The sequence below is a fragment of the Pongo pygmaeus genome, chromosome 3 (genome assembly GCF_028885625.2).
Source record: "Pongo pygmaeus isolate AG05252 chromosome 3, NHGRI_mPonPyg2-v2.0_pri, whole genome shotgun sequence".
In the NCBI taxonomy this organism is placed as follows: domain Eukaryota; kingdom Metazoa; phylum Chordata; class Mammalia; order Primates; family Hominidae; genus Pongo; species Pongo pygmaeus.
Genome location: NC_072376.2, coordinates 99,019,191 through 99,045,618, shown reverse-complemented (window position 1 = coordinate 99,045,618; position 26,428 = coordinate 99,019,191). Strand labels below are relative to the sequence as shown.

The following is a 26,428-nucleotide window of genomic DNA, read 5'->3' as shown; positions in this document are numbered from 1 at the left end:
TTGAAAAATCTGGTCAGTGCAACAGAAGAACTGAATTTTTAATTTTTATTTAATTTTAATTAATGTAAATTTAAATGGCCACAGGGGACTTGTGGCTACCACACTAGATAGTAAAGCCCTAGAAAATTACGACAATAGGATTATAACAGGTTGCTTTGCTTCCTCTCTTGTCCCTCAGTAGTCTATTCTCACTAGTGACCCTTCAATGTAGGTCTAATCATGTAATTCCAACACTTCGTGGCTTCCCATCACACTTAGAATAAAAATTTAAATTCCTTCTCAAGCTCACAGCTCCCTACAAGATTTTTTCCTCAAACTATCTCATTTCCACTATTCACTCTCTCCCCTTCAGTCTTGACACACTCAACTCCAGTCTTGGTGACTCTTAATTAAGCCCTTGCATTTGTCTAGAACACTCCCGTATTAGGCTGTTCTTGCATTGCTATAAAGAAATATCTGAGGTTAGGTAATTCATAAAGAAAAGAGGTTTAATTGGCTCATGGTTCTGTAGGCTTTATAGAAAGCATGGCGTTGGAAGGCTTCTGGGGAGATCTCAGGAAGCTTAGAAGGAGAAGGGGGAGTAGGCACATCACGTGGTGAAAGCAGGAGCAAGGGAGAGAAAGAGTGGGTGGGGAGGTGTCATATACTTTTAAACAACCTGACCTCGTATGAACCCAGAGCGAGAGCTCACTTATCACCAAGGGGATGACCCAAGCCATTCATGAGAAATCTGCCCACCCACCCCCCATGGCCCCATGATCTAAATACCTCCCAACCAGATCCCACCTCTAACATTGGGGATTACATGTCAGGATGAGATTTGGGCAGGGACAAATATCTAAACTATATCAACTCCTGTCTGAAATATCCACGTCTGAGCTGCCTCACTTCATTCAGTTCACTGATCAATTCTTACCTCATCTCTATGAGGTAACATCTCTATGAGGCCTTCCTTGACCACCTCAATCTAAAATACCAGCATCACGCACTCCCTCACTCTCTCATACCATTATCCAATTACATAACACTTTATGACATTTATAACACTTGATATTATAGAATTAATCTTTATTGAATGTGAAACTAATGTAAAAACAAAATGTAAAACTAATGAGGACAGAGATTGTCTCTTTTGTTAACTGGTGTATCCCCAAATGTCTAGGACAACTGCCAGTACACAACAGATTCTCAATAAATATTTACTGAATGACAATAAACTCAAATCTAATTTACCCTCTCTCAGTCTTACAGTCACATAAGAAATATTTATTCAGTGCTCATTATTTACAAGGCACTGCATCAGACAATGTAGGGAATTCGAATTGAAAGTAGCTTAGACCCTGTAAATCAGATTACTGCTGGAATACTCCTTAAAGTTCTTTAAATCCTAAGTTTTGAGCCTATGACTTAGAAATAGCTGGAACTGTTTCTACTGGGGAAGAGAGTAGGAGATATGATGTCTATCTTTTAATGTTAAAACATTTGCCATCTGGAAGAAGTAGTCTTTTTATGGTATTCCTAACAGAATGCAGAACTGAGACCAGTGAGTTAAAATTGGGTAGTTTTCAGTATCGTATATGTACCTTCTAATAATATAGAAAAACTCTTGAGATAACGTCCTTAAGTGGTTAAGCAGAGGGAAATAACCATCTGGAGAGGATGTCATAGGGATTTTCCTATATTAGGTGACTGGGGTGACCTCAGAGGACCTCTAACATGTTTTCCAAGTCTAACACTATATTGTCTGTAAAATGCTATAATGAACGCAAATTAATATATGTTATTTTCTAACAAGTTGCTTCCTGCTTGTTACAAGTAATAACTTTCAGGGTTGACAGACAGTAGGGAATGAAAATGCGAATCAAAACAGAATTAACACACAAATATTCTACTGAATAATTAAGAACACTATGTACCTGTGCTTGCAGAAATACACTCATGTAAATATCAGATTGAACCATATGAAACTAATAATATTTGACCATCTTTATGGTTCAACTTAAAAATGACTTGTCAGGTTTTATTAGCATACTCACTATGTAATTTCTGTATCTGCATTATTAGAAAGTCATTCTTAAAAGTATTCGGCTAACAGAAAACAAAATCAATTCAATAGCATATGCCATCTTCTAAAATTTCACTTGGACTAACAAAACACGATAAATCCTTAGTTCCAATCAATAGACTGTGAGAGATTTACTCTTAAAACCTAAAACTAATAGGTCCATTAATTCCTAGGAACTTGAAGAATCTGCTAAAAACCAATTGTGTACTATAATATATGCTAGGACTAGACATGTAGTTCAGTAGCAGATTCAAACTTGTTAGTTAATAATCAGAATCTAGATGATAACCCCCTACTTCAATTAGTAATTACATCTTAGGTAATCAGTACAATTATAATACAACCAGGTTTTTCTCTTAATACAAAAACCAAGTATAATTTTTAGGTCTGAGGTTTATGAAGGGCCTTTCAGCTTTCTTAAACCTAAATCTACATCTTAGCAGTCTAATGTTAGAGGTTATTTCCAAAATCAACAATACTTTACTGGAATTGGTAGCATTCCTTTAGTACTGAGATTTTCAAGTAAGCAAGCTTTACATTTTCCATTACAGGACTGTTTTGTTTTAGTCCATGGCAAGACAACACAACCTTATTATCAGGAAATATATCTTGATGGTTTTTGTTTCACTATAAATACCCATTTACATTTACCTGATAATTCCAACTGGTTTTGGCATGAATTGGCTATTTGTTTAATTGACTACATCAAAAGTATTCTGTCAGAAGTAAAGGAAATTTTTAAAAGTCAAACCAAGAAATAATAGCTTTACTGAGAAATGATTAGATTTTTTATAGTAAAAAAAAGATTATCCTTTTTGAAGAATAGTATCTTACCAATTTGTAAAATCAACCATACAATAGTGTTGACAAAAACTTTTGTGTGCAAATAAAATTGCAATATTACAGTTTTAGTAAAAACAATTCAATTAAACTAATAAATCAAACAGTAATTTAGAGTGGGGTTATTTTGTTCTGTTTATAAATGGGGGTAATTTTGGGTTGTTTTTCTGTTCAGTTTACTGACACAGATTTTGTCTTAAACACTTTGTCTAGAAATCCGTCTTGTATATTACAACAAAAGCTACCCTATATACTGAAAACTCTGCTAATAAATTCAATACTATTTTATATAAAAAGTAAATGCCATGGTGCTTATTTTTCCTAGCTATGTATCTCTGAGCCCCTTACCCTTAAAAACAATAGGATTGACAATTATGAGTTAGAAAAATACACAACTCCTAACAGATATTCTTCTTCCATTTCCACTGCCCTTACTCCTTGTTGGCAGAATCTGTCTTCCAATACAGAGGTCAGAAATTCTAGGTATTTAACTTCCCAGTCTCACTGCAGTGAGGATATAAGCAACCCATCCTAGCTAATGGTACTGAGACAGAATGCAGTGAGAGAGAAACTAGGAAAGATTTTCCTTCCTAACAAAAAGATACATGAGGGGAAATGTCTTTATTCTTTGTCTAGCGATGCAAAAAAGAATTAACATAGCAGGCCTGCTCGCAAGGTTGACCTTTAGCTGACATCTGAGAACTCTGATTTCAGGAGGGTTCTCACTACTCCCCAAACTCTTCTTTTTTTTTTTTTTTGAGACTGAGTCTCACCTTGTCGCCCAGGCTGGAGTGCAGTGGCACAATCTCGGCTCACTGCAAGCGCCGCCTCCCGGGGTCACGCCATTCCCCTGCCTCAGCCTCTCTAGTAGCTGGGATTACAGGCGCCCGTCACCACGCCCAGCTAACTTTTCGTATTTTTAGTAGACATGGGTTTCACTGTGTTAGCCAGGATGATCTTGATCTCCTGAGCTCATGATCTGCCCGCCTCAGCCTCCCAAAGTGTTGGGATTATAGGCGTGAGCCACCGCACCAGGCCACTACTCCCCAAACTCTTAAAAGTGGCACACTGTGTGTCTAAACTATTTGTGCAAACAATGTGGTTTATGCTGAACACCTGCTTTCCTTATGGGAATCTGGAATTTTGGTAAGTGCTCGGCAGAGGGTACCCACATGATCAGCCCTGAAGGTAATATTCCTTGCCCACAGTAAGTAGTCAAAATGTTAGCCATTATTATTTCATTACTGCACTTTAAAGAGTCTTATAAAGTGGGCCAATTTACTTTTCTCAGCCTATTATCAAGTTCAATAATTAGAAAAGTATCAGATACATTTATCGATGTAGTTAGCATTTCCAGTGTTCTTCATTTCGTTGTGTAAATCCATTTGGTATCATTACCCTACTGCCTGAACAACTGTCTTTAACATTTCTGGTAATGCAGATCTGCTGGTTATCAATTCTTTCAGCTACTATATATCTGGGGGAAAAAACCACTTTATTTCGCCTTTGTTTTTGAAAGATATTTTCCTTGGGTAGAAATTTTAGGCTGACAGTTTCAGCACTTTAAAGATGTCACGTGCCTTCTTGTTTGCACTGTTTTTGACAAGTAATATACTGTAATAGTCATCTTTGTTCCTCTGTACATAACCTAATTTCCTCTCTCTGTTCCACATACTCGCTTGCCTTTTTCTTTGGCTTTTTTTTCTATGACTACTTCTAAGATTTTCTCTTTATCAGGGGTGTTGAACAGTTTGAATATAATGTGCCTTGGTGTAATTTTCTTCATGTTTCCTATGCTTTGTGTTCACGGAGATTCTGAAGGTGTGGGTTTATAGTTTTCATCAAATCCAGAAAAATCTCAGCCATTATTTCTTCCAATATTGTTTCTATCATGCTTTCTCTCTCCTCTACACTTCACGACTCAAATTTCATGTATTGAGCTACTTAAAGTTCCCACAGCTCAGATATTCCATTCATTTTTGAGTCTTTAGAGGTTTAATATATTCCTACTTAACTTTTGAACACATGAAATATAGTTATATAAAACTTTTAATGTATTTATCTGCTAATTCTAACCTCTGTGTCAGTTTTGAGACAGTTATGATTATTATCTTCTCATTATAGATCATATTTTCCTGCTTCTTTGTGTGCCTGAAAATTACCGGATGCTATATATCATAAATTTTATCTAGTTGGGTGTAAAATATTTGTAAATATTTTTGAGTTTTGCTCAGTCAGGCTTGAAGTTAAATTATTTGAAAACTTCAAAGTTTGATCTTTTCAGGTCTTATTTTAAAGATTTGTTGGACTTGGCCAGAGCAGTACTCAGTCTAGGGCTAATTATTCCTCACTACTGGGCAAGATTCTTCTGTGTGCTCTATCCAGTGCTTCATAAATCTTGAGCATTTGCAGCCCAGTTTGTGGGAACAGGCACTATTTCTAGCCCTGTGTGAGCACAAGTATGGTTTCTTTGAATCCTTTTGTGTGGTTCCTTGTCAGGCCTCTGGTCCTTTCCTGACATGCATGTAAGGTTGAATACTCAGTTGAATACTCAAAGGGGACCATCTGTAGATCTCCAGGGTTTTTTCTCTGCAGTTCTCACTTCTCTAGTACTCTGTCCTGTTAACTCTAACTGCCTTGGTCTCCTCAGACTTTCAGCTCCATCTCCTGAACTCAGGGAGTCTACCATTCTCCATCTGGTTTCTCCCACCATATGCCGCAGCCTGGAAACTCTCTCAAGGTAGTAAGTAGAGGTAGTGACAAGGCTTATCTTGTTTCCATCTCTCACGGATCACCGTCCTTTACTACCTGATGTACAGTGTCCTGAAAATTGTTGTTTCACATATTTTGTCCTTATTTTAGTTTTTTGCAGGCAGATGGGTAAATCTTATCCCTGTTATTCCATCTTAGCTACAAGTTTCACTAACCTATGCTTATTTCTCTGTATTGAACCACTGTAAATGGCATCTCAGTTCAATCACCCCTGATAGAGTAGGGTCAAATCTTACATGGTTATGAGATCACCCCTCTAGATTGTTTCTGTGGGCCTTTTCACTAACTGCCTTAAAGGCAGTCCATTCTTCTGCTTAAAAAGCAATTTTAAAAGAAGTAATATTAAGACTAAGTAAGGAATTGTAATGCTATGGGGAAGAATGTATGGAAGTTTGTGAAGCTAAATAAATCACAAAGTGATTGACTTTCTATAGAGTTTCTACAGGAGGATTTTTCTTTTATAACTCTGGCAAATGAAAATAATAGTCATGGGAGAAGCAGGGAGATACTGAATGTGAAAGTAGGAAAAAGGAAGAATAGCAGAACTTGACAATGAAAGGGGCTCAGAATAAAATTTTTCTAAGAAAAATAATGGAAATCAAGTAATATATTTACACATAAGACATCATCTTCTATACATTTTAGGAACTAGTCTTTTGCTCTCTCTTCCTACACAAAAAAATCCAATTATTTACTTCATTAATATGCTAAGGTAAAATATTAATCAAAACAGAAAGCTGGAATCATTATTAACACCATTATCCCTTAATAAATATCAAAACAGAATTGGCAAGTTCATGCAAGTGTAAGGCTGTTAAGATAATCTAGGGCATAAACTCCATACTGGTGGCCCATGGGCTTTATTTGGCCTGCTGACATGTTTTGTTTGGCCTATAGGACAACAGCCTACACCACATTTGCAAAAGTGTAAATTTGCAGCCCAACATTTACAAATTAGAAGACTTCACAAATTAGAGAGATTTCATATAAAAATTGGAGGGAAAAATAGGAGATGTGGCAGCACTCAAGGTGAATAGTAGCTTCCCACTTTATCTAGTCGGAGCTCTTTAGTTCACTACAGTTTTCATCACTCACTATTGTCTTCCTCCTCACTTAACTGCCCTGGCCCCTTTTTTGCCCCTGCAGGCATTTAGGCTAGTGACACTTGATTTAAGCTATGTACAATAATATTCTAACAAACTAACATTTTTTGACTTTGAGAATAACTGCATAAAAGCATGACCAAAATTTCTAATTTCTCTCAAGGAGAGATAGATTCCTAGAAAGATACTTTGAAAGAGTTCTTATTTTCTACCACTAGTAGGAAAGCTGTCTTTGGGGCACATTTTTAAATTACAGATTACTGGGGCCGCAGGAAGTATTCCAAAATCTTTATTTTATTTTATTTTATTTTATTTTTGAGACGGAGTCTCCCTCTGTTGTCTGGCTGGAGTGCAGTGGTGTGATCTTGGCTCACCGCAACCTCTGCCTCCTGGGTTCAAGTGATTCTCCTGCTTCAGCCTCCCGAGTAGCTGGGACTACAGGTGCGTGCCACCACACCTGGCCAATTTTTGTATTTTTAGTAGAGATGGGGTTTCACCATGTTGAATCTAAACTTTAGGTACACAATAAGACCAACTCCATATTTAGTCTTAGTATTCATACTTAAGCCAAGGAAAGAAAACTAGAAAAACAAACATGTTTTTAAAAATTTCTATGTATCTAGCTTCTTTGCACCCCAATGCTCTATAAGATAACTGAAATAGATCTAAGTTCCCCGAAGTACAACTTCGGTTGTACCCAATATTTGTCAACCTCAATTAAAAGAAAATTTTCAACTGAAACAAAACCATAAAATTAGTACTGCTAAGACATCCACGTTTGCTTTTATGACTAACTGATATTTAAGTGCTAACAAAAGAAAGGGATTAACAGGTTAAAAGTGTGAAACATGTTTGACTAATGAGGTAATCTGAGAAAAAAAAGAAAAGCAGAAAAAATAAGTCATGCTATTTAATATATAAAAGAGGAATACTTTATTTGTATAAATTCTTTTCAAAAGCCAAGAGCTTTTAGCATACCACGAGGGTACATACAAAGTTTCACACTGAGGAAGACTAAAACACCAGTTTAGCACAACATTAGTGTCTCCTCCTGGCTTCGGTGACATTACTGAAAATGAAGGACACAGAAAAGCACCCCAGGAAGGAGACTTGGAGGCAAAACAAAGATGACTTACTTTTCAATCTTTGTACATTTTCAACCTTATATAAATACAAGTTTTACCTATTCTATAAAATAAGATACTTAATAATAAACTTTATCTGCTATAACTAAAGTCTGCACAACTCATCCTCTTCAGAGGATAACAAAACTGTTTACTTAATAAAAGAACTACAGGATCATCTAAACTATTTTCATAGGGATAATAGTACATAACTCTTAAGAAAAAAATAGATGTGAAGACAGCCAGTTGAGGGAAAGGATGAATAGTGATTTCCATTTTATGTCTCAAAGAACTCTAAGCTACAAAGTCCACTTCTCCAACTAAGAGCAAATGGCAACCAATTGTGAATGAATCCTAAAACCATGTGATTAACTAAAATTTAGAAACTTTTGTAGTTCTTCTCAGACACTTTTTACATCACGACATACAAAGCATCCAGCCCTACTGAAAGAGTCAATTCAAAGGAGAAGAAAAGAAACTTTGTTAGCAGTCACCAGCAGTTTGGGGCTCTGTAAATAACTGTCATCAACCAAACCAAAGGATGATTTTTAAACGTACTAAGTATGTAATGAAGACTTGGTCATAAACTATTCTCAATGGCCATACCTTAATAAGATAATTATTTCCAACTCTGAACTAAAAGTTATAAATGATTTTCACTATTAAAATATCTAGTGTGTAGTGTTTAGGCCACACAGGCTTCGGAACCAGATTGCCTAGATGCAAAATGCTGGCTCTCCCACTTACCATCTATATTTGGGCAGATTAATTAATCTAAGTGCATCTCAGTTTCCATTATTTATAAAAAGGAAGATAACAGTATTTACCATAAGGTTATTTTGAGGAATTAAATTTTTATTAAACAGTATATTTTATAAGCATGTACTATCATTATAATTACCTAATCATCTTTGTAAAGCAGCAACCCAGCCTAATTTTATAAGCATGTACTATCATTTCTAGTCATCTTTGTAAAGCAGCAACCGAGCCTCAAGTAAATCTTTCAAGAATTGGCTAGAATAACATAATGCATTACAATCAGTAAGCTTCCTCCATATTTAGAAGAAAAAAAATCTTCAGGCAAAATATCATAATTTGTTTCTCAACTTAACAAATCAGATTCTATACATAATGAATTCTTCACAATCTAATCTCTCTACTCCTAAAATAGGTTGGTTCTCCCTATAAAAATCTTTATAATGTCCCTCATTGTTTTTTTCTGGCCTTTTTAAAATGAAAGTTTTTATTAAAAAATAAGGCAATACAAAAACAATAGTTATGATCATGCTTTATTTGCCAGGTTTTACCTTTTATCTATTAAACATTATATTTCCATGTTACAAAAAGCTCCTTATCAATCTAATTTTTGATGACCACAAAATTCTATTGTAAGGATTTAGAATAAATCATTCCTCTTCTCTAAGCTATTTGTTTCCAATTTTATATTACCACAAATAATGCTGTGATGAGCATCTAAACATTGTTAAAAGATTTTCAAAAGGGCACTTCATTATCTTTACTTTACTCAACAGTTTTACAGGAACTCAGTGCTGTGAAGACCAAAAGTGACAAGTTAGTAGAGGAAGACCTTGAAAAAAGAAAAGCTAAAAGGAAAATATATCATTGCAAGAACTGTTTTAAAAGTTCATAAAAAATCTCATGAATTTAGATGCCAAATTAGACTGCCAAGGTCTCTTTCATCTTTTCTAGGGAAATTGAGGCGATTTTTTGCCCCACCTTAATACTGCTCATGTCAAAAGACACTATTGATATGAGAAGTTATAGTTATGATAACTGACTGGAGTAGGACAGGCTTGGATTCAAGTGTGTACTCCACTACCACTCATTAAGCCTCTCTAAGCCTCAGTTTTCTCATCTGTAAAATAAGAATAATAGCATTTACTTCATAGGACTGCATGTACCTCAACAGGACTGTAAAGATAAATAATATATTATGTCTCAATTTCTTAAAAGAGTGCCTAGCACACAATAATATCCAAATAGTACCTTATCATTGGAGTCATTTTCAGTGTTCATTTAGATGATGTGGAAGACAATATAAGCATACACATATAAATTACTGGCTTAATCCACAGATTATAATGGCATAGAATCCTACTTACAGATATCATAGATATCTTTTAAAATATTTTCATGTAGTATAAAAAGGTTGTAAAATGTAGATGGATATATAAAAATCTTTATGATATCCCTCATTAGGGTAGTAAGGGTATTTAAAGACTTTTTTTAAAGAAAGATTAACAGTTTTAAAGGAATCATAAACATGAATTTTGCTGTTTATAGCACATACAATTATAATTTTTATCTTGAGACAGAATCAAATTTTGAAGTCTTATTTTATATGATCAAGAGGTTTAATGAATTTAAAAGAATGCTAAGTGCTCCAGGATTAATTTATCAGCTGGAATAACATTATTTCCTCTTGAGTTATTTTTCTTAGAAATATGTGGTAATACAAAAAGCAGCAGAAAATGTACTGGCCACCATTATGGACAGTTATTAATCAAGGCAATGACAATCCTTCAGATGATATGGCTAGCTAAAATAGTACTTTTAGAGGTCTATACTGAATTTTGCTGTTATTTAACAAGCAACTAGGTGACTTTATGCAATCAACTAGGTATTTGTAGAGTCAAGGAGTTTCATTATGTTATTTCAAGAATTAAGAAAAAATCTAGTCTTGAGTGGGTAAAATACTAAACCTATTTATTGAATTGCATTGCACTTGACGGTACACCAGATAAAACATTTATCTGATTTTCAGATGGAAAGATGCGATTCATTTAGAAACTTTTTAGGAATAGATATCTGCCACGTATAATGCTAATTTGTAAGAGGAGAATAGAGTTATTTTCATTATTTCATTCATTCATTTCTATTTCTTTAGAAAGTAGTCAAAGCAATTTGTGGAAAGCACTTCCAATTAATTTTAAATTATGTATCCTAGTGATTATCACAATAATAAGCATAAAGACTAACAGTAAAGTCACACTAGAGGCTAATATAAAACCAACTACTATAGCAGAATATTAAAAAACGAGTAAGATTTTGATTTAAACAGTTTTTCTAAGTGTATAGTGTAGGTGGCTCATTTTAAATACAGCCCCAATCCCAGATTAAGTGAACCAAGCAGTAACTAATCCACACAGCATATTCAATTAAACAAACATCATATACTTGTTTTAGCATCAAGATCCTTTGTTGGCACTTGTTCTAAAAAAGTGGCAGATAGAGGAAAATGATAAATATCTTTAATTCAATCAATAGTTGGCTTATTGAGTAAATTTAGAAACTACTAAAAAAAATCACTTTCCATTTCACCCAGTCCTCCCAGCCTCAGTGAGATTTCCTCATTACTACAAGTCCCATATTTTACTTGATCATTATAGACTGCAATAATTTCTTTCACTTTACTCTTCGTTTTCTGCAAATGTGGACTGAGGCCATCACTGTTCAAATTATTCAACTTCAAACTCACAAAGCCTCTAAAAATCCTTTATCAACCTCTCATTACTTTCCCAACAGTAACGATTCCCAACTTTATCTATATCTCTTTATTTTCACCACTACCCAAATAATGCTTGGAGATAATCTTGCCTCCTATGACAGCACTTTCTGAAGATACTATCATTAAGTGTAAATTATCTATAAAATCTTATTTTTATTTCTATTCATCAATAGACCCACATCTATCTTTGTAGCCTTTCCTTCAATCTTACAGGAAAAAGTTGTTTCCCCCTGACTAAAACGAATAATTCTACCTAGGACTCATTCTTTACCATCCAGACAATCCTCATAAAAGGAGATGATTCTTTCTCACTCTGCCATTTTAAATCTCTTAATCTCATAGAATCAATCTGTTCTTTCACCACCTTTAATCTTAAAAAGGAAAAATGTTCTGACCCTGTGAAATCTCATAGATCAGATCATCCAATTTTCATCTATTTTGAAACCAAATATCATCCCCCATTTAAATTTCCTTTCTATCCCTGCAATATTCAACTGATTGCAATGTTCTACTTTTCTTTAGCCTTCTCTCTTTGGCTCCCTGTGGCATCTGGAACTATTGGTCCTTTACTCTCCACTCTCCTAAGGCACTTTCTTTAACATAACATTTTCCTAGTTTCTTAGGCACTCCCTTCTCTGTCCTCATCCTTTTCTCACTTTGACAAGTCATCTTCAGCATTTCTTTGTAAACACTTTCCTCATGAATTCACTTACTCTTATCTTTTGTTTTACTCCATGACATACCATTCCCATCTACAGACATTTAATGTCTTCAAGACTCAGCTCACACTCCACTCCCCAAGCGAATCCCGATTAACTCAGACCACACTTTCTTCCTTAAAGCTTTCATTGCAGTTAATCATTATTTTACAATATATAATGGCATCCTGTCTTTTCTCTGTGTGTTTTAAGCAATATTTTAAGTTTTTTGGTAGCAACCACTTTTATTTTTCAATATATCTCAAAATACGGAAAATAATTCTGAACATAGAGTGGTCAAATATGTTACAGTAGTATAATTAGTTTACATAAGAAACAAAGGCTATTCAAAAAAATTAAATGTATTTATAAAACATTTCTAATTGTTGCTATTTTTTAAATGGTCAAATAATGCTGTGGTATTTTTTTCTATCAATTTCTGTATTTTTCATATATTCAAGGGGACATGGCAGATTTACCTATTTTGTTTCCTTTAAAATGTCAACCATTTTAGTCTTAAAGTAGTTTATATGTAGCTACTGTGCCTAAAAAGATCTTACATATAAAACAATCTAATAAGCAAAGAAATAGCAGTGGCCTAATCAAACCAATGTAAACTAAAGAGGCTAAAATCTGAGTGATAAAGAGATGCTTTTATCTCAGCATTATTAATCAGATATATTAGGCTACTATTTCTCTCAGTAACACAATTGAAGAGGAAAGTAAAGGTAAACAATTCCTGTAAACAGAATCAGTAGGCTATGCCCAATCATTTTATATGTGTATAATTCAGGAATAAAGCTTACAAAACCTTTTGAGATATATATTATTATTTGCATTTTACAGATCAGAAATAGATTAAATTTATCCAAAGTCATTCTAATTACCAAAAGAGCTAAAACTCAAACCGAGGACTACCCAAGTTCAACGTGTTTGCTCTTTCTATTATACTGTGCTTCCTAATTCTGGTCTGAACATGAATAAACAAGTCATAACACTACCTGAATTCAGTTTTCACAAAAGCTAAACACTTAAGAATGAATATAAGTAGACATTAATTTTGTCTTGTTAAAAGGTTAACAATAACTCAATTTAGTATTTCAATAGTAGGTCAAATATTGATTTTTTAATTATATAAATTAATCATATTATTACAAATAATTACATGTCAAACAATGCAAAGCACAAAAGTACCAAATGATCTTAATGGCCATGAACTAGTCTCCCTGAAGAGTAAATCCAGTTTCTTAAATATCCACTAGGTCAAGGTACTTTATTAGCATCATCTGAGTGATGCTAATTATCTGAGTTCATGCTGAATAAATCAATTTATTGGCAGGATATATTGCAGAGAATAGCTGTGAAGACAAAATGACATGTAAAACATATAATGTAATGACTCATTTTATATAGCTAAAAAAGGGAACTGGGTATAAGAGATGCTAAGAGATGTGTTATGAGTTCTGTAGTTAATAAATGAAAAATTATACATATCATATCATCTTTGGAATTCATAACATACATTAGAGCATATTTAAAGTTCTGTGAGAAATACCAAATAATTTTTAACAGAAAAACTACTAAAAGCATGCACAATATCAGCTAGGAAATGTGACCACAAACACTTTCTAAAGAATTTTAGGTTATATTACACAGTACTTAGCCTCAGAAGCATAGCAACATAAGATTCACAAATATTAAGTAATAATTCTGTGTGAGACTGTGAACATGTACATTTTAACAAACTACAATTTATATATCTGACAGTGTCACCTTTCTAAATAGACATTTCAGAAGGGTAAAGTACACTTGTCCTCAAAGACAATGTTATCAAAAATATTTTTGGACTCTTCTAATTATGTTTAGATATTTTTAAAATATTCATTTTACTTTATACTCCATTTTTCATTTTAATTCAAATTATACTTATCACCTTTCTAAAACATGAAAAAATATATTATTTTTTCATTAAATCAATTAAATCAAACCTACTCTCAAAGAAGAGATATACCACCAAAAAGGATGTTTAAAACGATATGCCGTATGTCCTAAAAGTGATTCCTAAACAGGAAATACAGTGTTCTAAACATGAGCAGTTTGAGACTGGGCATGGCAGCTTATCCTGTAATCCCAACACCTTAAGAGGCTGAGGCAGGAGAATCGCTTGAGTCCAGTAGTTTGAGACCAGCCTGGGCAACATAAGGAGACCCCATTTCTTCAAATAAATACAAATAAAATTGGCCGGGTGTGTGTGGCAGCAGGTGCCTGTAATCCAAGTGCTTTGTGGGGCTGAAGTAGGAGGATCAGTTGAGCATGGGAGGTTGAAGTGCTACAGTGACCTGTGATTGGGTCACTACACTCCAGCCTGAGTGACAGAGACCTTGCCTCAAAAAAAAAAAAAAAAAAAAAAATCAGAAAAATAATTATAGTAGTTTGAAAAGGATGACATTCATTTCACAAGTTATAGTAAGTGTGTAAAAATCAGGCACACATCACATGTATCAACAAGCTCAAGCAATGACTGGAAGGAACATGTGGCCCAAGGAACAAAGTAGGCCTATAAACTTTGAAACAAGAAACCATATTTAAGTTCATATACTACCTGTACCCAGTGTTAAAAAAACTGTTATAAATCAAATGTAAGTATACTAAAAATAATAATAGCTAATATTTATTAAACACATAGTATGTATTAAGCACTATTCTAAGTGCTTTTCATGTATTAACTCATTTGGTTCTCATAACAATCCCATAAAGTAGGCTTGGTTATCATCCTCATTTTGAAGATGAGGAAAATAAAGTACAGCAAGGTTAAGTAACTTGGGCAAGGACACAGAGCTTGTAAACCTTAGAGTCAGATCAAAACCCAGGCATTCTGGCTCCTAGTCTATGCTTTAAATACCATACTATACGGTTTCTCTAAATCAAACAGGAGCGGTCAACACCATGCACAGCAACATCTAAAAACAAATCACCTGTATATATACTCAGGTAGGTACCCACATGTTTGCAAAGTTTTACAAGGCAATTTACATGTTATTTAATATTATCTTCACAGCTACTCTGTACAATACATACTGCCAATAGATTGATTTATTCAGCATGAACTCAGATGATTAAAGCTATGTGGCCTCAGACTATTTCCCTAAGTTGCCTGTCTTGGAAATGTGTCTTCTCTATGCACCACCAGTGCCTAGTAGTGTCTGGCAAACAATAGGAATTAATGAATAAGGAACAATTAAAAAGGGAACTAGGTATACAAATGTTGGATAAGCCCAGATTTATCATTACAGATTCATCTAGAAAAATCCTCAAACATTGTGGCTCACAGACAGTGATTCTTAAGTATCCCCACAGGTGGAAAAACAGTAGTATTCATTTTTTTAATTGAATCTTAGTATCTCAATACAATCTTAAAATCCCTTTGAAGTTAGAAAGTTTGATGTACTAACATAAACCTGAAAAAGATTCAGGTGAAATCTTACCTTAAAAACAGAGCTCAATTTGGTCTTCACACAATGAGTGTGATATATTATGTAACCATATTAAAATATTTTCTTTTGTTCAAAAGTTGAAGGAAATTTCTATTAAATATTAAGTTTTAATATTAGAGAATAATATATTCTAAATTTTTCACTGTAACTCTAAGAATTATATGCCACAAACTGTGAACATAGAGGAATATGTTACCTTAAATTATAACTGAAGTTACAGTATCTCTGGGTACTACGTAATAACACATATCCAGTTTTTCACTTCCATACTACTTAAGGCAGTGCCAGAATTTAAGCTCCAATGGAACGCAAGTAAATGGTATAGCTACAATAGTTTTATCTGGCGTAGACTTGATAACCGAACATTCCCAAACTAAAGTTTCTATTATATTATCATAGTGATTTTGTATTTAATTTTTAGGTTTTTGTTTGTTTTAAGACACCTGTCCCAGCTTTCATGAAGTACAGCTACAAAAATACATTTCAGTCTGGTAAATTTTCATACAGTACTAGAAAATTGACGTATGTTACACATTGCTTTAAGCTCATTCCTTGAACCAGGCAGAGAAACCAGCATCAAAATAAAATTAGAACAGATTGTGTAAAGAATGAATTTAATCAATATGGTGTTCAAATAATTTCATGAAATTACATCTCAGCTGAAATCAGAAATATAAAAGACACTCACAAGGGAATTTATCATTAAAAACTGAAATTTCTGTTCTAAAATACTAATTATTTTTGCTTCAAAAACTGAATTACATTATATGTTCCAGAAGAAATATTTAACTACACTAAGACCTAAAATAATCATCCCCTAAATAATTTAAATGTTTATTTTTAAAATTACACTTTTTTAGAAGAAGCAAAAATACTTAAATAGTGCTAAAAGAAGTTTTTAAAATTCCCAGGCTATATCTTTCCTCAAAAAACAAAACAGAACACAACTTTGAATATCTTTAACACAATCTCAGTAATATAATCATTCTAACCTTAAGTTCAACAAGAATGTTTCATTTTTGTTCCACAGACTCTATTACAACTAAGTGGGGAAGCATTAAAACATGAAACTGATATCTCACACAAAACATTCCATCAAGCATTCTTTCAACAATATAACTCCCAATGTTCTGTATGCAAATCTACCTGATCAGAGTAGGTAAAAAAAAAACATGCGGTTATGTAAAAAAAAAAAAAATACCATCTACCAAGGAGGAATATTTTTAATTGAAATTAATTATTGTTCCTACTCTACTCAGAGCATACTAAACCAATAAAACTTTCATTAGGAAACATCTTTTCTAGGTGTGTAAGGAGGGGGTATAGGATGAACCATACAGCAGTTTCTTCTAAGCTGTGCATCAGTAGTTACCAAGTGGCAAATACCATTAAGTTTGATGACACAGTCTTAGCTTCCAAACATTGGGAATTCTTTAGGAATCTCATTTTTTTCAAGGAAATGCCTTCCCCTATAAGAAAAAAATTTTCTCTCACACCTTTATGCTCATGTTAAAACTAATAAAACTGTTTTCTGTTGAAAGCTCAATCACATCATTTGATAACTCAGAATTTCTGTATGCAAAAGAAAAAAGATCATTATCAAAAAGGAAAACTTTTAATCAAATCCTAACATTTGTGTTGAAATGATGACTATTTTCAGTATTTTGGGACATCACATTTCCAGACCTGAAACTTTTGCAGTATACAAGGGCAATTAAGCCATTAGTTAGGTTTAGAGCATACTGATATAAGTAATAAAAACAAGGACACTACATTTCCTCTTCTCAGTTAACTTTGAAAAGAAAAACCTTTAACTAGGTACAAAAGACTGAGGAAAGAGGAAATGTATAAAAAAAGTGGTATTTCTCCTGACTTTAAAAAAAAGTAACTGTAAAAAATAACACAATATATTTTTAAATTATAAATCTGAAGGAAATAACAGGAATTATATATATGCCATTTCAGATGATAAGAAACATATACAAATTTCAAAACTTCTAAGCAGTACAGGACTTTCTGTGATGAGGAAATGTTCTATATCTGAGCTGTTTGCTACAGTAGCTAGTAGCTGCAAGTGGCTCCTGAGCACTTAAAATATGGCTAGTTGTAATAAGCAGAATTTTAAATTGTATCTAATTTTAATTAATTAAAATATAAATTTACATACCATATATGGCCAGGGAAACTACATTTGACAGTACAGCTCCAGGGAAATATTTGTACCTTAAATTCTCATCCAAATAGTAAAAAGTCCTGTAGATAGGCATATACATAGATGCTTCTGAGACATTTTTGTGTTTTAAATTCTTAAGATTTATATAGAAAAAATACATAAATATAAAATATAATCCAACACAAAAAATGTTGCTGCATTTGTGGGAACCAAATTTTCTACACTCTATTCCAGTAGAGTCCAGAACATTGGTTCCAAAGTTGACTACAGTTTCTTAAGGAGTTTCTAAAAATACGGATGCCAGGTTCTCATCCACAATGATTCTGGTTTAATTAGTCTGAGTTGAGGCTGGGGCATGGAGATTATTAAAAGCTATCCAGACCAGGTGCAGTGGCTCACATCTGTAATCCCTGTGTTTTGGGAGGCCAAGGAGGGAGAACTGCTTGAGGCCAGGGAGTTTAAGACCAGGCTGGGTAACATAGGAAGACCATTATCTCTACAAAAAATAAAAAATTAGCTGGATAGTGCGCACCTGTAGTATCAGTTATTCAGGATGCTGAGGCGGAGGGATCACTTGAGCCCAGCAATTTAAAGTTGCAGTGAGCTATGATCACACCACTGTATTCCAGCCTGGGTGACAGAGTGAGATCCTGTCTCTTAAAAAAAATTTAAAAAACTTAAAAAAGCTATCCAGGTGATTCTAAGGTACAGGCAGAGTTGAATACTACTAAACTAGGAAAAAAAAAAAAAGAAACTGTTTATTAAGCACAGATGAGGTATTCAACCAAAGACATTTATTGGCTAGTAGGTAAAGAGGACCTTTTGACCAGCCAGATTCAAGTTATACATTCAAGAATGATTTGAATAGTTATAGGTTTTTGTGATTATTTAATTTTTTAAAGAAAATTGGCAAGGAAGGAAGCAAACTAAATACTGAGTGTCAGTTTGCACTTAAACCATATTTGCATACATTAATTTCATCCTCAAAATACCTTGAGAGGGACCAGGCACAGTGGCTCATGCCTGTAATCCCAGCACTTTGGGAGGCTGAGGCAGGCCGATCACTTGAGGTCAGGAGTTCAAGACCAGCCTGGCCAACATGGCAAAACCTCATCTCTACTAAAAATACAGAAATTAGCCAGGTGCAGTAGCACACGCCTGTAATCCCAGCTTACTAGGGAGGCTGAGGCAGGAGAATTGCTTGAATCCAGGATGGGGGGCAGAGGTTGCAGTGAGACGAGATTGCGCCACTGCATTCCAGCCTGGGCGAGACTCCATCTTAAAAAAAAAAAAAAAAAAAAAAATGCACAACAAAGCAAAAAAGCCTTGAGAGGTATATATTATTAAATTATTAAAAATAAACTTAGTCTCTAGGATTTGGATACATATTTGTCAGACAGCAGTCCTCCACACTTTTTATACTATGCAGAAGGATTTTCTTTGAGACAGTTTGTTTCAGAGAATTTTTATACTTTTCCAGTGTGAAAATAAATCAAAACAAAACAAAAATTAAAAAAGCAGGATTCAATGGCAGAGCACAGGATAAGGCAAACACATCTAAACAAGCACTTGAACCAGACCCTGTTCCTCTATTTCCCATGCATTTGATAGCAAACTCTGGGAAAAACATGTGAAGTTTATGGTTTAAATCTACACCAGCCTCTATACAAGATTATTTAGGAATTGTTATCTTTTTATCCTAAGAAATTAACTAATGGCCCACCTACTGCCTTACTATTAGTGACAGTCACACATTCTTGGGAACAGGGTTGGGCAGGATAGAGCAGGGTGCTTATTCACAGTGCCTGACACTAAACAAGAATAAGGGTCTTAAAGGTGTTTTCATTTTCTCCCCAAACTCAAAGGATTATTAGAACTCCACCTCCCAAAGCAGTTTACAGACGGGAGTTTTGATGGGACATTTACAGCCAGTATGAAACTTTCAACTTTAACTTAAGCCATCAAAAGTCCTACATTAATGTACTCATTAAAAGCTATCTTTCAGCCTTGGTCAATACAGCGAGACATTGTCTCTATTTAAAAAATAAATAAAATAAACAAAATTAGCTGGGTGTGGTGTTGTACACCTGTGGTACCTGCTACTTTGGGGGCTGAGTTGGGAGGATTGCTTGAGCCTGGGAAGTTGAGGCAGCAGCGAGCCATGATCAACCACTGCATTCCAAACTGGGCAACAGAGAGCAACCCTATCTTAAAAGCTATCTTTGAAACATTTAGTTCCTAAGTTATTTGACCCATTTTAATTTTCGAATTAAAAGAGAGATTTTCAGGAAAAAAAAAAAAAAAGGAAGCCCAGCCCAAAAGATTCTCATCATTCCCATCAGCACTGATTCTTCTATCCTAAGACCCATTATCTTTTCTCCTTTCTCAGGCCCCTACCTTGTAAAGTGATATTAACTCAAATGAGTCGTACTTGGTTGCATCAGAGGCAAATAGGAGAATACTTTGAACTACACAGAGTTCTCCCAAGCATATTCCAAAACAAGAATATGTTGACAGGAGTAACTACTAAATGCACTGGCTTGGAGTATGGTTGTGTTTCTTTTCCATTTCAAATGGTGTTAATTATAATTTAATTATACATAAAAATGTTTTGGGTTTTATTTAAAAATTACACCCTCTGTCAAAAGAAGAGGGTGAAGTGGAAAAAAAGAAGTAATAGTTTATCCCTTATAGTCCTTCTCTCCAGTACATTTGGGGCTCGGCACTAAGATGAGCTGGAAAAATATACACTCCATTGATATGGGAGAAGCTACAACACTTCCCCATTCAATCCTTAACACATTAAAGACAGAACAAATCAACACCCGTTTTTCTCAATAACAAAGAATACATAAATTTCATTCATTTAAAGATGAACACCTATCATTTATATTATCTACTCCAAAACAAATGATTAGCTAATTCCCACATTCACATACCATATTTAGGAGGCAGCCCTCAAAAACAACAACAAAAAGATGACGTAAGTTTTATAACGTGACCCCATCATAGCATTAAAATCTGACTTTTAAATTGACACTGGTTTTAATGGTGTGCGTGCATGTTACTTGTGACGTGAAAAGTCATTTATATTTTTGGATGCTGGTAACCACCCTCCAAAATATAACTAGGCTTTACATGCAAGTAAAAATGGTGGGACAAATGCAAATTCAAAGATAAACCTACATAATGGTAAAGCAAGTTACCATTCTCTAATTGTAAAAGTGAAAAACACTATGAAATCAGTCCTTTTCTTAACTAACCTCAAATATTTTTCTATTTTTAGTTCTAATTTCCATCCTATCCTCTCCCCACACATACTCCCACAAAGCCTCTAGAACATCAAGTAGAACACAATGTTATGAACAAAGTATAATAAACAAGACTGGACGTCAGTCAATGCGCCTCTGTATAAATTTACTAAATCAATATATGTATGAATTTACTAAAAAATGCTCCTAATTATATTAAAACGAGAAATAATTTGCATCTTGGCACCACTACAAGCAGCCAATGAGCATGAAGCAAGTTTTCACCTGGACCCTGCCAACACAGTCATCAAGACTTTGGGAAAATACCAAAGCTTGTTTCATAATACATGCACTTTTACTTTATCCCCCCATCCTTTAGTAAACTTTCTAGATATAAATTTTAAAATCTTAAAATTTATAATTAGTTACCAGCGCCCTTCATCCCACAGATCAGGTGTCCTACATTTTGTTCAGGTCCTGCCTTGAAAACAAACCCGATTGCCCCATTTTCCGAGAGGGAGCTCAGCTCCAGGCAGCTCCCTATGAAGTCACCGCGTTTGTTGTTTCAAAGATGCAATTAAATGAAAATAACACAAGGCTGTCGAACAGATTAGTTGGAAGTGTGCGGTGGTGTCGATCATATACGTGTATGGCCAATGAAAACTGTATTGCTGTAAACCTCTTAGTGATATTTCTCCCCATCCTCCTCTCTCCATTATATTCACAACAGAAGGAAATTAAACTTTGTAAGAATTTTCTTGACTTTGGTTTAACTTTAGCTTCCCAGCTGTCTGCTCTTACAGTATCACGTAATGAGCAAAGCGGTGGGGCTAGGCGGCCGGAGGGTAGAGTGTTAACTTTAGCAAGCAGAAGAAAAGCAATAAAAGAGCTTGCATCAGACAGTGTCTCTCTCTCTGCCCCCTATTCCTCTGCTTCCCCGCCATCCCACCCCCTTCTCGAGCCCTTACACATACACATTCTTCTGGGCGGCCTCTAACCACACCATCTCCACAATCATTTGCAGAAATTAGAAACAGACTCCGGGAGCCCTTCCCTTAAGCACGCACAGAGCGGAGCTGTGCAAGCACGACGGGGCAATGTCACTCCCTATTACCCCACAATCTCTTACTCCCTCTGTGGGTTTCATTCCCGAGAATCCGGCTTTCTTCCGCAGAGGAGATGGATCTACCTAATTAGCAATGGAGTTTTATCTCATTCTTCCCCACTCCAGTCACCCTACCCCCACTCTAACGTACAAAAACACCCAGCACCAAAACCAAAGAAAAGTTCCTTCTACCAGGGCAACCGAGGAGTTGGGTTTAGGGACTGGAGCGAAAGCAGAGAGGGGAGGAAGAGAGCGAGCGCAATGTACTTTGTTCTGCACTTCTGCACATGCAGCGCAGAGTCCAGGGCGGCTCTCGTTCTTACCGGCTGGTCCCGAGACCGGGTCCTGCTACTGGAGCGCCGGGCGAGGGCTGCAGGGACGCGGCGTCGGGGCGGGCCGCCGGCAGCTGCCGCGGGCGCCGAGAGCCACCACCTCTTCTCCCACAAGCGGCTGCGGGCGTGGGCTGAAGGAGCTGGAGAAGGAGCCTGGGGAGGGGGAGAAGAGGAGCAGCATCTCCTCCTCCTCCTCCTCGCCTCGGAAACGCTCCCCCAGCGGCGATCCCGGCCGACTGCCTGACCCTCGAGCGCTCAACGCACCCCCGCCGCCCTACTGTGCTCGACGCCTCTCCAAGAGCTTCACCAAAACCTTCTGGCGGGGGCGGCTCAACTCCTGTAGGCGACTCTGACCGCTGCCGAGGCGGACCAGGGAGCTACGGAGCACGGCTCGCCAGCACGACGGTCTCCAGGGCCCGTGAGCATGGTGTGTCACCCTCGCCTCAGCGCGGCCGCTGGAGCTACTCGCACTACTGGGGCTCCACCTCGGGCAGCCGCGCCGGCTCCGCCCCCCGGTCCTGTCACTCAACCATTCCCCGGCACTGGGAGGACCGCAGATCTCCGACCCCGAGCTCCCCTCGACCTCATTGGCCCGCCTGGCATCCAGCTCCGCCTCCCCCCTAGGGACGAGGTCGCCAGGGAGACCAGCGCCCCGGTTGCCATGACAACCAGTGCCTTGGGCCTGGCTTTTCGCGTTCTTCGGACTAGCCAGAGGCTCAGGTTGGTGACCGAGCGGCAAAGTTCCTAGCGCCTGCAGTGTGAACTCCAACTTTTAGGCCAAGTTGAAAATGCAGCCGACGACCCCCACACTTCTAACTTCAGAATCAAAACTATGACCCTAGGGAGTGAGGAGGAGAGTGAAAAATGCGTAAGTGCTGGCTCCTCCCTTACTCTTCGCTGCCTCGCAGCCTTGTTTCTATTTTCTCATGGGGCGCTTTGGTCTTCGAAAGGAAGAGGAGAATGGGAGAGAGGAAGAGCACGGCTTTGCCAGCTCCTTGCAGCAATATAGCAACTTAGAAATGGCGGGGTCAACGAAAAAAGCCCGGTGAGTTTTCCCACAGTTGCAAAGCTATCTTCAAAGGTGTGGTGACAGCACAACGCCAAATGCCCCAGGGAAAACTCAAATTCTCATATTTTTGAAAAAAGTTTGTAAATACTTGCCTTGTTATTTTATCTATGAGACTAAAATAATCCCGAAGTTTGAAAATTTAAGGAAAAGATTTAACATAGTCGATAACCTCCCACTTTTCTATATACACTGAAATTTGGCCAAGGTATATCCAGACAGCTATACCCCTCCTTGCTGCAAGCCGAAATATTTGAGTTTCAATAGTTAAACAAGAGAGTCTTTCTGAATTCATGAACAAATAATATCCTGTGATTTGAGTTTTGAAAGTTTTGGGTTATTCTCAGAGGTATAAGGTAAACTGGTCCACTCTGGAAAGGGTACCTGAAGATAAATTTAGTCTGAGACCCTTAATGTTGAGCCCTAGGTAAATCTGAATTTCATGGCTGGCTCCAAAGTGGAGAGATCTGAGGCTTATTTGGCTTCCCCAAGAAAGTCAAAGCAGCAATCCTAGGTTCCCTAGCCCCTGAGGCTGCTATACATGTGTGATGAATGAGGGAATTAATAGTAATGATTTATCTTTGGCGAGCACTTGAGTTTTCATTATATCATTTACTAAATGAATAACTATGATAGATATCTTCAGTCAAATATGCCTTGCAAGTATGCATTGAATGTGATTACTCATAGGGCTAAACACAACGGAAAATCCACAGCAGGATTTTAAGTCCTCGCTCCCAAGGAGATAACCTGGAGCCTAAGAAAGAAAACTAGCACTCTTGAAACAATTTGAGAACAATTATAGCTAAAATGTGCAGCCAAACTTTGAGTAGGTATAGCAGCTAAGAGAAAGTTTGCTATGTAAAATGGGCTGGATTCCTCAGTTTATGGAAGAGGGGAATTTACACTGGGCTTTGATGAATGCAGCAAAGATGAGGAAAGTCAGTTGAGGGAAACAACAAAAACTAAAGAGCAGCAGCAGGGATGAGTGGTGAAAGTAAATAACAAGCCAGGCTCCTTGGATTGGAGACACAAGTGAATGATTGGAGCCCTTTTCTCAGTTCTTCCCCCATTTTTAAATGTTCTGGATCATCTATCAGGGAGGTCGGAAAGGCAGGTTGGGATGAACAGAAACTTTCATGAAACATCTGCCTCTGTTTGCCTCTGAAAGAAAGTTCATGTATTTATTGGAAAGAAAAGCAATATCCTTAATTAATGGCTGCAATAGCTTGTGGATTAACATCAGAAAGAAGGTATAGCAAGTATATAGTGTTGTAAATTTCCGCAAAAGTAGACAAACCACAGTGTTGTTAGCTTTTTTCCTTTTCTTTTTCTTCTTCGTGTTTTGTTTTGTTTTTTTATTAAGTCCATTTCAGGTGGTTGCCCTCAAGGCATTTTCACCAGTAATCCCTCTGTTTTGGATGAGCTGAAAGACTGGTTTTAAAATAAAATCTGTTAAAAAGTACACACAAGGGAAATCTACAGGTTAAATTCCTTTTGGATATAATGTAAAAGTCAATACTAACAAATGGAACCCAGCACTACATTACAAATAATATAACAAAATTAAGAGAAATTATTTCATGTGTATAGTATGGCAATAGTTCAATAACAAAATTTTCTCATATGCTTGATTATATTAATAAGTCAAAGGAGGAAAACATTATGAGGATCTCAGTTGATGCTGAAAAGGATTTTGTAAAGTCCAGCATCATTCCCAATAAAAATTAGAATTCGTAATAATTTAAATATATATATGTTATACTAAAGCCAGCAACTTCCTTTATAACATAACATTGTAATTATTCCTATTGAAGTCAAGTACAAGGCAAGAACATTCACCATCACATTGTAACAATAGAAACGATAGCCAATGCAATTAGATATAAAATAGAAATAAGAAATTAAGTACTGTAAATAAGTCAGGATTGTCATTTGTTTGCAAATAATATGAAAACTCCAAAGCATCAACTGAAAAGCTTTTAGAGGCAATAAAAGATAAATTAAGATAGCTAGTTATAAAATTAACATACGGGGGGTGGGGCACAGTGGCTTATGCCTGTAATGCCAACACTCTGGGAGGCCGAAGTGGACAGATCACTTGAGCCCAGGAGTTCAATACCAGTCTGGGCAACATGGTGAAACCCTTTCTCTACAAACAATAAAAAAGTTAGCCAAGCATGGTGGGATGCACCTGTAGTCCCAGGTACTCTGGAGGCTGAGGTGGGAGGATTGCTTGAGGCCAGGATGTCGAGGCTGAAGTGAGCCATGATCCCACCACTGCGCTACAGCCTGGGCAACAGAGTGAGATCCTGTCTCAAAAATAACAACAACAATAATAATAATAATAATAATAAAAACATGAAAATCAAGAGCTTTCTCATGTATTATCATAACCAATTTGAAAATACAATATAAAAAGAATCCATCACACTTACAGTAGCCACAAAAATTTAAGTAGCTAAAAATAAACACTAAAATGAATTTATAAAACTGGCTGGGCATGGTGGCTCACGCCTGTAATCCTAGCACTTTAGAAGGTCAAGGCAGGAGGATTGTTTGAGCCCAGGAATTCAAGACCAGCCTGGGCAACATAGCAAGACCCCATCTTTATTTAAAAAAATAAACAAATACATAATGTAAAATATAAACAAAAGTTATAAGATGTACTTTAAAAATGATATAATTTGTAGTGGACTATGATTGTGCCTATGATTAGCCACTGCATGCTAGCTTGGGCAACACAGCAAGATCCCTTCTCTAAAAAAAATTTTAGAATCATGACAGACTTATGAGAAATAACAATGTTTGAAATAAAAAAGCAATATACTTTTAAATTAAATATCAAGGTTGAAAGAATGTATAATTACCTTTTA

At 36.1% G+C, this 26,428-nt stretch overlaps 1 protein-coding gene across 27 annotated transcripts in view; it reads right to left on the bottom strand.

Annotated features, from left to right (window-relative positions):
* The window catches only part of PTPN13 (protein tyrosine phosphatase non-receptor type 13), a 239,768-nt gene extending 214,339 nt beyond the window's left edge, over window positions 1-25,429 (bottom strand). For all 27 annotated transcript variants that reach the window (XM_054486024.2, XM_054486027.2, XM_054486025.2 and 24 more), the window contains exon 1: window positions 22,478-25,429. The gene's annotated coding sequence lies outside the window, so the exon portion shown is untranslated. The remainder of the gene's footprint in view (window positions 1-22,477) is intronic.
* Window positions 25,430-26,428: the final 999 nt, after the last annotated feature.